Raw genomic sequence first — 13,255 nt, 5'->3', positions numbered from 1 at the left:
TTTTTCTTTAGTTATATATTGATAGATATTTTAAAGATTATGAAAACAATAGAAGTTTTAACTTTTAAATGTTTTATTACTTGAGTTAAGGATGATCCTCCCTTTGAGATATTTAAATGTTTTCACCATTCCAAAATTGTAAAACAAAGGAATTTGGATGAGACATTTAACTGTAACATAAAAGTGCACTCTTAAAAAGATTCTTTTTGAAACCGACGATGTAAAAGAAAAAAAAATCATAACTCCTACTTGTTTTTATAACTATAGACGCATGAAAATGAATATAAAAAATAGTAAATAAATTTTAAAAAATAATATTTATTTAAATACGGGAATTTTTTTAAAATACATGCATTAGAACAAAGATATAAATCTTTGTAAAAAATAATTTTCTAAAGAATACTAGTTTTTTTAAAAACAATTTGAAAAAAAAAAACAAAGATGTAAAAAATAATTTTTGTAGAATATAGAAAACAAATTAAAAAAAATATAATTTATAAAATCAGAAAAATCTAAGAAAAGCAAATATAAAACAAAATTAAAAGAATATTTGTAAAAAATCAAATTTTATAAAATTGTAACAAAATAATTTTTTTTAAAAGCCTAAATTTTAGAAATTATATAAAAAGAAAGTTGTAAAAAAAAATAAGTGTAGACCAAATTTGTGATAAAAATTAAAAAGAAAAAAGGCAGGTTAAAGTAAAAAACAAAAGTTAAGGGGCTTAAGATAAATGAAAATGTTATTTCGTTAGTACGGTAATTTAGTAATTTAGGAATGTTTTATAAAAAGAACCGTTAGAAATCGGAAGTCGAAAGGGTTGGGTCGGTGTATTCGCGCTTAAAATAACCTTCTTCACTCATCCCTCTGGCTTCTCTCAAAACAACATACATACATGTTTCTTTGAAGAATAGGGTTTTATTTGGAGGTTCTTTTTCTTCTATCGACACCACGTTTCCTCTTTCTTTCATTCCCCGGCGTTCAACAATCCTCTGCGTTTCCCTCTTCCTCTGTTAGGTAACGTTCTTGATTTTTTTTTTGTGTGTGTATTTTATTGATTTCGTTTTTGTTTTTGTTAGGCATTTTAAATTAGGCTAACATCTTCAGGCCTCCCTTCATCACTGTGATGGATTCATCGGGCTATTGGGTTGTACCTTTATTCTTTGTAGTTGTAGTATGACGTCTGGTTCCGATGTCAGTTTGGTTCACCATCATCATCGATCAAGAAAACGAGCACATGTCTTTCTCCTCTGATTTCTAGGCTGTGAGTTTAATTGTCTCTTTTCTCCTCCGATTTCTGGTTTTCTTTTTTCTTTCTATTTCTCGTCCATTTATTTTTTGTTTTGTTGGTTTTTTGAAGCAGGCCACCTAATAGAAAGCACCCATCAAATGAAGATGATTGGTCAAACAATAGTTAAGTTTAAATAGTCTTGAAACCCAAAAAAGTACTGTTTAGTTGTAGATTCTTCTTCTGTGCACTTTAGGTGTTTGATGAAATGTCTTAATGTTATTGGATTAAATTATTGAGCTATTAGAGATTCAATCAGGGAAAGAAAATTTATTGTTTGTAGTTTTAACTCAATTAGAAATAGAAGTGTATTTGGTTCTAACTAAGAGTTGCCTATAATTAATATACGTTAGGCTGAAGTGTTAAATTTCCATATTTGAAACAGATTTTGATTGTCATTGCTACAAAAATATATGGACTTATGTTTGTAATTTTCTTACTGCAGGATTTTTAGAGATTGAAAATTGATTTTTGGGGGCATAAGGAAAGTAAGCTTGAATCTTAATCAAATGAGGATACTTCCAAGAGGTGTTGTGATTTTTTTAACAATTTATATGCTGAGCTTTTTGTTTCAAGGCCACTACAAAGATACGCTTTTAGTTCCATTGAATCTCAAATAAGGGTGTTGGGTGATTTCTGTCTTCTATCCACTGAATTACAAAAGATATGAGTCTGTAACTCTGTTTGTTTATTTCCAGAAATACCCCTCTGTTCCTAAAAACTTGTGCTTATCTGCAGGAAATGATGGGATTAACTTACTTCATGTTGAATCAATCAAAAAAGATGCTGAATATTGCACAGAAACACCTTCAGTACTTATTTAGTATGCCTGGTAGATCTTTACATCAGGGAAGGAAATGCCTCATGGTGGATTGAAATGTTAAAATCAAGTGGTCAATTAATATAAAGAGGTGCTGATGTATACTTTCGTATCTCTGATGAGGTAATAATCAATTCCCTTTTGTGAATAAAAAGTATTATATATGGGATTTTTGTTAAAAAACTTCAGTTTTTTTTGTAGGAACCTCTTCATTCAGCTGTGATTATTGTTGTTACCTTTTATTTTAGCCAAACGAATTATGTTAAGAAAGTATGGATTTCATCTCATTCTTTCTGGTGGTGATCTGTACAAGAAATGGGATCAGGTATTGCAATTTTTGTTACCTTATCATCATATATCTTAATACTTTAATAGAAGATAATTTTGTTTTCCAATTAGTACTTAATAGATAATTTTCATTATCGAATATATGAAAATAACCATACATTTCAAATTATTTAAAATGTGGTTTTTGACAGGTCATTCTATGAGTAATGGTGCAATAAATCCAAAGGTTCCAAAAGAATTTTTTTTAGTCCACAAAGAGGTTTTCACTCCTTATATATATATAGATATATATATACACATATATATATACACATATATATATATATATATATATATATATATATATGAAGTTCATAATTGCATGTGATACAGAGCAAGAGAAACACACTTGCACCTGATCATGAATCAAATCCATGGGCATTTTATGTAAGTGTTTTTAGCATCCTAGTTTCATTTTCTTTCTATTACATTATTGTACTTTCAACTCTTTCTGATTAAGACATTGCACTTTGAAAATTTTATCCAATTTACACATTTACCCTTTTGGCTAATTTTAACTAAATCTGCTATCGACATGTAATTCCAGGTTTGGGCAATTTTAGTAGGATCTTATACAATTCAACATATGCAAAGAGGCAGTATGTTGTCTCAGTTAAAACATCCGAATACATGTCTTTCAAAAACCAATGGAAGGTAAATGACTATTTTGCCCTCCAACTTCTGTCACCCACGTATTATATCTATTGCAATTTCATGTTGCAGAGTATTTCTCCGGAACAGGCTAAAAGGTTTACCAAAATTAGAGAAAGGGAGGGTTTGATCGAGAATGATGTGGTATGAAAATAACCATGCATTTCAAATTATTTAAAATGTGGTTTTTTTTATTTTAAGTATTTTATTTTTGTTTTTAAGGTAAGGACTTGACAGCTCATTGTTGTTCTATGAGGGTGATGGTAATCCAAATGTATGCATTTTGCATGATATATTGTTGACTTACTCGTGCTACAACTTTGATCTTGGTTATTGCCAGGTAACATGACAATATTATTTATAGAGTAAATTACAATTTCGTCCTTATGATATGTCAAAAGTTATGGTTTTCATTTAGAAAAGTAAAGGTTGTTAGGTTAGTTGTTGTTTTTTTTTTTTATTATTATTTTTTTATTTTTTATTTTTTTTTAATCTTGATTTTGTTTTAATTTTTGGGTGTTGATTGAATTTAGTTAGGTCTTTATGATTTAAGATGAAGGAGATTGAGAAGATGAAGATTAGGGCAAAAGAGTCATTTTACTTTAAAACCTTTTTTTAATGCCGCCAGAGACGAACCTTGCAGCAAAACTAAATTTGATTGTTAATTATTAGTGTTTTTTTTTAAATTTTTTATTATACACAATATTCTGCTAATGTTTGTAAGAAATAATTTTTTTCTTTCTCACAGGGCTTGAGTGATTTCTCTCCACTATCCTTACTCATCATGAAAGATGAATCACAAGCTTTCTGGTGTTTTGTTTTTCTTCTTTTTTTTTTTTATGGAAAGATTAGGTCCAAATTTCAACCGTGATCAAGGGCTTTTTGGTCATTTAATAAAAAAAAAGAGTAATGAAATTGAAACCAACCTGCCCTCATAAATGGTTGAAGTCCATCAAATTTGAAATTTGAAGGAATTTGTCTGAATTTTCAACCAAATGCACCATTGAATGGAATCTTGAATTCCAATTTCCTTGGAATCCACAATTCCAATTCTTGGCTGCAAATCGATTACTAAAAATAGTATTTCAAGAAAATCCAACAGAACTGAATTCCGTCCCAATTGTCAACCAAACACGTCATGAAATGGAATCTCGAATTCCAATTCTGTCGGAACCCGCGATTCCATTTCTTAGCTGCAGTTTCTAACATGTATATTATTACTGTTTTGATATGGCAGCTCATTTCACAACTACTTCAAACAAAACGACTGCTTCTGTTTCTACTGGATTCTGATATAATTCAAAAAGGCAAGTAAGTTTACTCTTCTACCCTCACAAACTACACTACTAATTTGACAATTTAGAAAGATTTTTTTTTTTGGAAAAAGATGGTATTATGGTGGCTCAGTTGGACTTAATCACATCATGTCAAAATTGTTGTTTGTTTTAGACTTAATGAGCAGCCTAAATTTACATTGTATTTTATAATCAGTAAGGCTTATTGATGAGTATGATAAATTTATGTATTATATAATCAGTAAGGCTTATTATTGATGCTCAATAAGGTGTGTGGTTATTGCATTGAATCTCAAATAAGGGTGCTGGGTGATTACCACTGATTACAAAAAGATCATATGAGTCTATGACCCTGTTTGTGTATTTCCAGAAATACCCATCTGTTCCTAAAACTTATGTTTATTTGTTATCTTCAGGAAATGATGGGATTAACTTACTTCATGTTGATTCAATCAAATAAAGATGTTGAATATTGCATGGAAAACACCTTCAGCAGTTATTTAGTGGACCCTTTCTTATTTAGCTTTTCTGTTAATGTTTAAAGGTACATTATTGAATCTCAGAAAAGGGTATTGGGTGATTATGCCTTCATGTTATGAAATTATGAACTTGCTTTATCAAATTGCCACTGATTACAACCTGACAAAGCATGGAAACAATATGTAAGTGAACAGGTAGCTCTATGACCCTGTTTGTGTATTTCCTGAAATACCCCTCTGTTCCTAAAACTTGTGCTTATTTTTTATCTTCAGGAATTGATGTGCTTTTTTATCAAAAAAAATGTTGAATATCGCATGAAAACGCCTTCAGAACTTATTTGGTACACCTGGTAATTCTATACAAATTATATTTGTTATTTAGTCAATTCTTTTTATCGAACATTTTAGTTTTTCCATGATTGTTTTTTTATCAACTCTAGATTTCATATTCATATACACATTCTAAATGTAATTTCTCTTCTTTTGCTCCACATTTCATCACCATAGTTACGCTGTTTTAGTGGCAGATAAATTGAAGAACTCATATTTTGTGTGCCATAGTTAATTCTTTTAAATGGTTAAAATTCTGATTAGTTGCAGTTGCTCAGAGATTCCTTCTGATAAGATAGTTTATTGAAATGATGCTACAATCTTCAAGAACTCATATTGACTAGAAATATAGGTAATGCCACTCTTCCATCAGCAACTGGGTGGGGTTAAAGGCTGTATAATTTTTAAAACTTATTGCTCAGGTAAATTCAAATCATAGCATTATACTATTAATTCTTTTCCTAGTTTTCTTTTTCCAAATCGAACTTAACGAGGCATTGTTTTAATATTATACTTTCAACATTCAACCTATTAAGAAATTATGGATACAAAAATGGAGATTATAAGTAGTAACTCATTTCTGTTACGTTTCTCCATGTTTCAAAGGTTCTGCTCAGATTCTTGCATGTTTTGTAAATTTTGGGTTTTAATTTTTCCTGATATATTACATCATCTAATGGGTTTGATATTTTAGCATATCCAACTGATTTTGGAAAAAAGCTTATATCAGATTGTGTATTGTTCCTGATATAAGGCAAATAACCCTCCTTTTTTTTTTTTAATAAGTGCTGCACTGATAAAGTGCTACCTGGATAATGGCATCTTATATTTACTGGATTTGTGTCTATATCTATGATTGACTTGATAAAAAAATGCTTTCTTTTAGCAAAGAAGAAATAATCATCATATATGTTGAAGGAGCCACAAATTAAACCCTAACTCCCTAAAAAACATAATAATAATCTTTTTGAAAATACGCTACTCATTTCATGGTGTGTAATGTGTTTGGTCTCAACTTCAAACAGCCTATATGTTAAATTTATGAAAAAGACCATTTTGCCAATGTCTTTTTCATCTCTTCCATTTCCATGTTAAAATTCACTACTTGTCTTCAAAAATTAGCTGTCTTTATGTTTAAGGAGCATGATAACTTTAACAACACAGATGTTAGATATTCACCACTTCTCTTAAAAAATTATCTATCTTTTGCATGATATATTATTGTTGACTTAATTGTTCTACAACTTTCATCTTGGTTATTGCTACTATTATTATTATTTATAGAGTAAATTACAGTTTCGTCCTTGTGATATTTCAAAACTTATGGTTTTCATCTAGATATTTCTTTTGTTGCACAAGTGGTTGATAAAGTGTAGTTTTGTTGCAAGGTTTTTCCCTGGAACTGATGCTGTTACAAAATGTCTGTGAAGTTCAATTGAAATTACTATTTTGTCCCCATCTTTTTCTCCTTCATCCTCTAAACCTAAAAATTCCTCAATCTCCATCTGAAAATCCAATCAAACCAAAACCCAAATATTAAAACTAAAACTAAAACAAAATTAAGATCCAGGGTACCAACAAAATGGAAAAAAAAAAAAAAAACTATGGATGTTGATTGTGTTTTAATTTTTTGGGTTTTTTCGATTGAATTTAGTTAGGTTTTTATGATTTAAGATGGAAGGAGATTGATAAGATGAACATAAGGGTAAAAAGTCATTTTACTTAAAACTAATCTGTCATTTTATTTAAACAGATCAAACACCCAAGGATCTACTACCCTCACTGGGTTTCTTTCTCTTTTTCTCCTCCATTTATCTTTTGTTTTGTTGGGTTTTTGAATTAGATCACCTACTCTGCACTTTAGGTGTCTGATGAAATTTCTTAATTAAGTTAAAGAGTTGTTTTGCGGGTGAAAATGTTGTTGGATTGAATTATGTAGACAAAAGTAAATAATCACAAACCAAACCAAACCAAATTAAAACTTTTTGAGCCATTAAAGATTCAATTAGGGAAAGATAATTTGTTTATTTGTAATTTTACTCAATTAGAAATACAAGTGTGTCTTGAATCTTAATCAAACCAAGAGGTGTTGTGATTTAGTGTAACAAGTTCCAATCCTTTTGCTCAATCACAATGTAATAATGTGTTTGACTTTGCTAACTTTTCACTAATTCTGTCTTGTTATCATAATCACAGACATAAACATCTATCTCCAATAACATCATGAGTTTATTTATTTGAGTTTTAATCTTTTTGTCAGTAAGGCTTATTGATGCTCAATTAGGTATGTGGTTATTTTTTAACTTGCTTTCATTTATTTGTCAGTAATGGACTTTCAACTTTTTCTTATTAAGACATTGTGCTTTGAAATTTTTACCCAGTTATATACTACTTTTAGCTATTTTCTTATTAGGACATTCTGCTTTGAAAATTCTACCCAATTATATATAGCACTGTACTTCCATTTATTTCTTATTGCAACATAACATACTTTGAAAAATCTGCCCATTTATAGATAGCATCACACTTTCAATTTGTGTTCCAAGGCTACTACAAATTTACACTTTTAGTTCCATTGAATCTTAAATATTATAAGGGAGTTGGTTGTTGATTCCAGCCTTCTTCTATCCACTGGTTACAAAAGATTATATGAGCCTATGACCCTGTTTGTGTAATTCCAGAAATACCCCTCTGTTCCTAAAACTTGTGCTTATTTATATCATCTTCAGGAAATGATGGGATTAACATACTTGATGTTGTTGAATCAATCAAAAAAAGATGTGCTTTTATTCAGTGAATTGGGACATTAGGGAAGGAAATGTTAAAATCAAGTGGTCAATATAAAGAGAGGGTGTTTGTGTGTACTTTCTTATCTCTGATGAGGTAATAATTAATTCTTGTTTGTGAATAAAAATATTATATATGAGAACTTTGTTTGTTTAAAAACTTCAATTTTTTGCAGGACCTCTTCATTCAGCTGTTGTGCTTGAACAAGCATCTTATTGTTGTTACCTTTTGTTTTTTTAGCCAAACGAATTATGTTAAGAAAGTATGGATTTCATCTCATTCTTTCTGGTGGTGATCTGTACAAGAAACGGAGGGGATCAGGTATTGCAATTTTTGTTACCTTATCATCATATATCTTAATACTTTAATAGAAGATAATTTTGTTTTCCAATTAGTAACAATTTTCATTATCGAATATCAGTGGTTCTGTAACAATAATATATAATCAATCTTTTTAGGGTAATATTACATTTATTATTTTTCCTATAAAGTCACTGTACTTAGAAAAACTAATTGCAGAATTATCATATCTAAGGATTTTTGTGAGATAAGTAGAGAATGAAGTTTAGCAGAATAGTCCAATTTAACAACAACTTTGAATACATTGAAATTGCTTGTAATGAAATAAGTCTCCCTCCCTATAGATGCAGAAGAGATGGGGCCCATCCATATAGGAAAGATAAATTTATGTATTTTTCAATCAACAAGGCTTATTGATTCTCAATTAGGTCTGTGGTTTTTGCAAGGTGTAAGAATGCAGTGAAGTCTGAGAGAAACACTGTTTAATGATGCAAAGTTAAAGGTAACAAATATACAAAACAAGGGTGCCTTTTAGTTTTCCATACTTTAAAGAATATTTTTCTAGGTTATTTTTTAGGCCTAAATGCAATAATAGATAACAACTTACTTTCATTTATTTGTCCATCCTTTCTTTCTATTACAGTAATGGACTTTCGACTTTTTGTTTGTACTTTGAAATTTTTTCCCAATTTTAGCATGCTACTTTTAGCTATTTTCTTATTACAACATTATACTTTTAGATGATGTCTACCCGATTATAGCATTCTCTGAAAATATGTTTATCATTTTTTTTTTTTTTTTTAAATGTGTTCTACTGATTTCAGGTCTATCATTCCCTTCTCTTTACTTGTATAGTGGAGGAGTCTGGCTTATCTGTCATACATTTAAGGAGCATAACTATACCCTAATCCCCGAAAAGATTCTCTGAAAATATGCTCCTATTATGGATAAAGAATAAAGTACATGCCTTCTATGTGTAAAAACTAATGAACATTGCTTATACTCGTATAAAAATTAAGAGAAAAATAAATTTAAAAAAAATGCTATTTATGCTATACAGTGGTCAAGCTTTTTGGATTATGAAGGCTTAGTCATGGATCCAGATGCTTTAAAACAGAGAATATTCTATAGGGGCAAAAAAAGGTTTTTTTATATTTTGTTGAAATTTACGCATTGACCCTTTTGGCTAATTTTAACTAAAATCTGTTCAATTCCAGGTTTATGCATTCTTACACAGAGGCAGTATGTTGTCTCAGCTAAAACATTAGAATACATGACTATCAAAAACCAATTGCAGGTAAATGACTATTTTGCCCTCCAAGTTCTATCACCCAAAAGAGGTTTTTATATTTATTGCAATTTCATGTTGCAGGGTATAAAAAGGTTTACAGAAATTAGAGAAAGGAAGGGTTTGATTGAGAAAGATGTGGTATGAAAATAACCATACATTTCAAATGTGGTTTTTTTTATTTAAGTATTTTATTTTTGTTTTTAAGGTAATGATATATTGTTGACTTACTCATTCTACAACTTTGATCTTGGTTATTGCCAGGTAACATGCCACTATTATTATTTATAGAGTAAATTACAATTTCGTCCTCGTGATATTTCAAAACTTATGGTTTTCATCTAAGATATTTCATTTGCTGCACAAGGGGTCAATAAAGTATAGTTTTGTTGAAAGTTTTCTCTCTATGGTGGAACTGTTGGTATTGCAAAATGTTCGTGAAATCCAAGTGAAATATGACTATTTTGTCCCTCTCTTCTTTTATCCTTCATCCTGTAAACCTAAAATTCCTCAACTTTAATCTTAAACTCTAATCAAACCAATACCCAAAAATTAAGCTAAAACTAAAACAAAATTAAGATCCAAGGTACCAACAAATTTATTAAAAAAAACCATGAACAGTAAACTAAAAAGATTGTTAGGTTAGAATTATTTTTATTTTATACTTTTGGATCTTGATTTTTCTTTAATTTTTGGGTGTTGATTGAATTTGGTTTGATTTTTATGATTTAAGATGAAGGAGATTTAGAAGATGAAGATAAGGGCAAAAAAAAGTCATTTTACTTTATCTAATTAGTCATTTTACTTTGTGTTTTTTATTTATTTATTATACACACAATATTTTGCTAATAATTGAAATAAAGAATTTTTATCTCACAGAGCATGAGTGATCTCTCTCTCTCTCTCTCTCTCTCCATTATTATTCATCTTGAAAAATAATTCATAAGCTTTCAGGTGTTTTATTGGAATGATTAGGTCCAAATTTCAACCGTGATCAAAAAGCCATGCACTCTCAACTATTTCTTTGCGCTATCAAATGTCCTCCCTCTATCTCAATATATAACAAGGGTATTTTGGTCTTTTAATAAAGAGGGAGGAATGAATCAAAACTGGCATTCCTTCCGCCTGCCCCTATAAATAAATGGTTCAAGTCCATCAATATATGAAATACCAAGGAATTTGACAAAGTTGCATTCCGTCCGAATTTTCAACCAAAGGCACCATTCAATGGAATCTCGAATTCCAATCCCACCGGTATCCACAATTCCAGTTCCTAGCTGTGATTATCAAACATGGAATTTCAAGAAATCCAACAGAAGTGTATTCCATCCAAACTGTCAACCAAACACGTCAAGAAATGGAATCTCGAATTCCAACTCTGCCGGAATCCGCGATTCCGTTTCTTAGCATGTCTATTATTGTTTTGATAGGGCAGCTGGTGGAACTATTCAACAGCCCATTACACAACTACTTCAGACAAAACAACTGCTTTCTGTTTCTGTTGGATTCTGATCCAACTCAAAAGGCAAGTAAATTTACTCCTCTACCCTTGCTAATTAAAAAGTATCACATGGTTTCAGGGTATTTGAATACGATAAAACATTAAGGTTATGGGAGGTGTTACGGACAAGGTAATAAACCAAACTGGACTTTGCTGATTACTTAATATACATGTAAAATGTCTAATAAGGTAACAATAATAAAAAAAATCCTTTCCATATTGGCCTCATAAGTTTGTATGTTGCAACTGAATGCTATTTAGATGCAAAGGTATATAACCTTCTATTAAAACAATATAATTTTATAAAAAAAACATTATATTTTCATAATCAAAGCTATTAAGACACTGTAATTTTATTATTCTTGCTATCAAGTCACTCTACATCCACAAACTAAACATTTTTGTTTTTGGTTACCAGTTATAGCATATTATAGCTTTAATTTTTTTTTATTATCAAGACTTTATTTTGAAAATCTAAACTTGCTTGATTTTGGTAAACATATATAGCATTTTATACTTGAAAAATCTAGACTTTGAATGTCTAGACAATTGTAAAATATAGCTATAGAGATTTTTTTTCTTACAATCTTTTACTATTAAGCCATTGTACTTTGAAAATCTAAGCATCTATGATTTATGTTACCATCACTAACATTATACTTTCAATTTTCTTTCCTATTTCTGTATATCTTTTTTCATATTAAGACAATGTGCTTTATCTTAAATATTACTATTTAAATTATAGTGTTATACTGCTAATATCTAACATATTAAGACACTCATTTAATACCTTCCTGATGAAGACATTGCACTTTAAAAATCTCACCTATTAAGACTACTAAGTTTAAAAACTTCTACCATTCAACCTTTTTCTTATTAAAGCAATACACTTTGAAAATCGAATATTATTAGATTTGAATTTTTTTTTTTTATCATTCAACCTTTTTCCTGATTAAGACAACATTTTATTTTTGAAATATAACATATTTAAATGTTATCTTTTAACTTTTTTTTTCTTATTAGGATAATACATTTTGAAAACATTGTACCTTTCAAGTTTTTTCTTGTTAAGACTAACCTTTTGGAAAATCTAAGATATACTTTTATGAACAGGTTTGCCACATGAATAAGGAAAGTCAAAGATGGAATTCTAATGTTTGTCCAACAGTGACAAGGAAAATGAATCGCTTTGGAAAGAATATGAGGTATATTACTAATTTTATGCATTATAAAAATTATATTAATCGTAACAAAGATTGTTACTAGCTGTATAAATTATTGTAGATTTTTCATAGTCAAGGAAATGTGTTTGAAGCTAGATGAGGATGTGAAAATTACATGGTGGACTTAGATGCTACGGCCTGATCATGTAAGTTGTGGGATTTGTCTGGAATTCCATGTGTACAGAAAATTATTGCAATTAATTTTATCCATCAAACACCTTATGGATATATTAATTAATACTTTTCTAAAGATAAATATCTTGAATGTTACTCTTCAAACATACATGTTAATGGAAACAATCTTTGGCCCCAAACTCATTACATTAAGCCCTTGCCCCCCATTGGCAATGAGGATGGTGGTTCTTCTTCGTCTACAAATCTAGTCACTTTGGAGTAGTTGGTTAGATAGAAAGGGGGTGTAGTGGGGATTATATAGGTTGCCACTTTTGTAAACATGTTTTGGTGTTTTTTTATATGTACATTAATTAATAATTATTACACCCGTTGATTGCAGCATACTTCCACTTGCTCTTTTGTTACCATTTAGGATGCCTTTTTTGTGAATTGTTTAGGCATTTTAGTACAAATGGATGGGTGTTCTGTAGAGACCTTGCAGCGGTTGGGAATCTGTTGTCACAAGCGGGATTTAACCGTCCAATTCCGGTAAAATATGAAGGTTTAAGCTGTTAGGATTTAATTAAAAGAAGCATAAACAAATAATCAAAAACCGGTTAATGTATAAATTGTGGTTGTGGGAAGACATATTATCAAAGGGGAGGGAAGACGAAACAAATTCAAATAAACGAAGCTTGGTGGAAGAAGTCATTTTTGTACAAAATGGGACAAGGGAAGGGAAGGGAAGGGGACTACTCTTTAATTAATTCACAACTTGGGCCTCAAGTAACTTTTGATTACTATCAATCAAGATTAGTATTTCCACATTTAGCTTCTTTGCATGGATCTTTAAT

The 13,255-nt window shown here is 29.9% G+C and overlaps 1 long non-coding RNA gene across 50 annotated transcripts; it reads left to right on the top strand.

Moving 5' to 3' along the window:
* The first annotated feature begins 836 nt into the window (after positions 1-836).
* Positions 837-13,045, top strand: LOC128125942 (uncharacterized). Of its 50 annotated transcripts, XR_008223360.1 has the most exons (26): positions 840-1,015; positions 1,078-1,262; positions 1,362-1,411; positions 1,732-1,774; positions 1,863-1,956; positions 2,025-2,229; positions 2,308-2,431; positions 2,586-2,653; positions 2,767-2,820; positions 2,981-3,087; positions 3,157-3,228; positions 3,307-3,424; positions 3,833-3,894; positions 4,322-4,395; positions 4,796-5,041; positions 5,132-5,208; positions 7,918-8,071; positions 8,151-8,296; positions 8,722-8,777; positions 9,100-9,234; positions 9,336-9,418; positions 9,493-9,572; positions 9,648-9,827; positions 10,518-11,194; positions 12,178-12,269; positions 12,349-12,566. It is a non-coding gene; the product is annotated as an uncharacterized LOC128125942 (long non-coding RNA). The 50 variants fall into 50 exon arrangements; XR_008223368.1 differs by adding an exon at positions 5,541-5,610 and having other exon boundaries at positions 838-1,015; positions 1,732-2,229; positions 4,796-4,923; XR_008223369.1 differs by adding an exon at positions 5,459-5,540 and having other exon boundaries at positions 838-1,015; positions 1,732-2,229; positions 4,796-4,923.
* Positions 13,046-13,255: the final 210 nt, after the last annotated feature.

The sequence above is a fragment of the Lactuca sativa genome, chromosome 5 (genome assembly GCF_002870075.4).
Source record: "Lactuca sativa cultivar Salinas chromosome 5, Lsat_Salinas_v11, whole genome shotgun sequence".
NCBI classification, from domain to species: Eukaryota; Viridiplantae; Streptophyta; class Magnoliopsida; order Asterales; family Asteraceae; genus Lactuca; species Lactuca sativa.
This window is presented reverse-complemented; position numbering and strand designations above follow the sequence as displayed.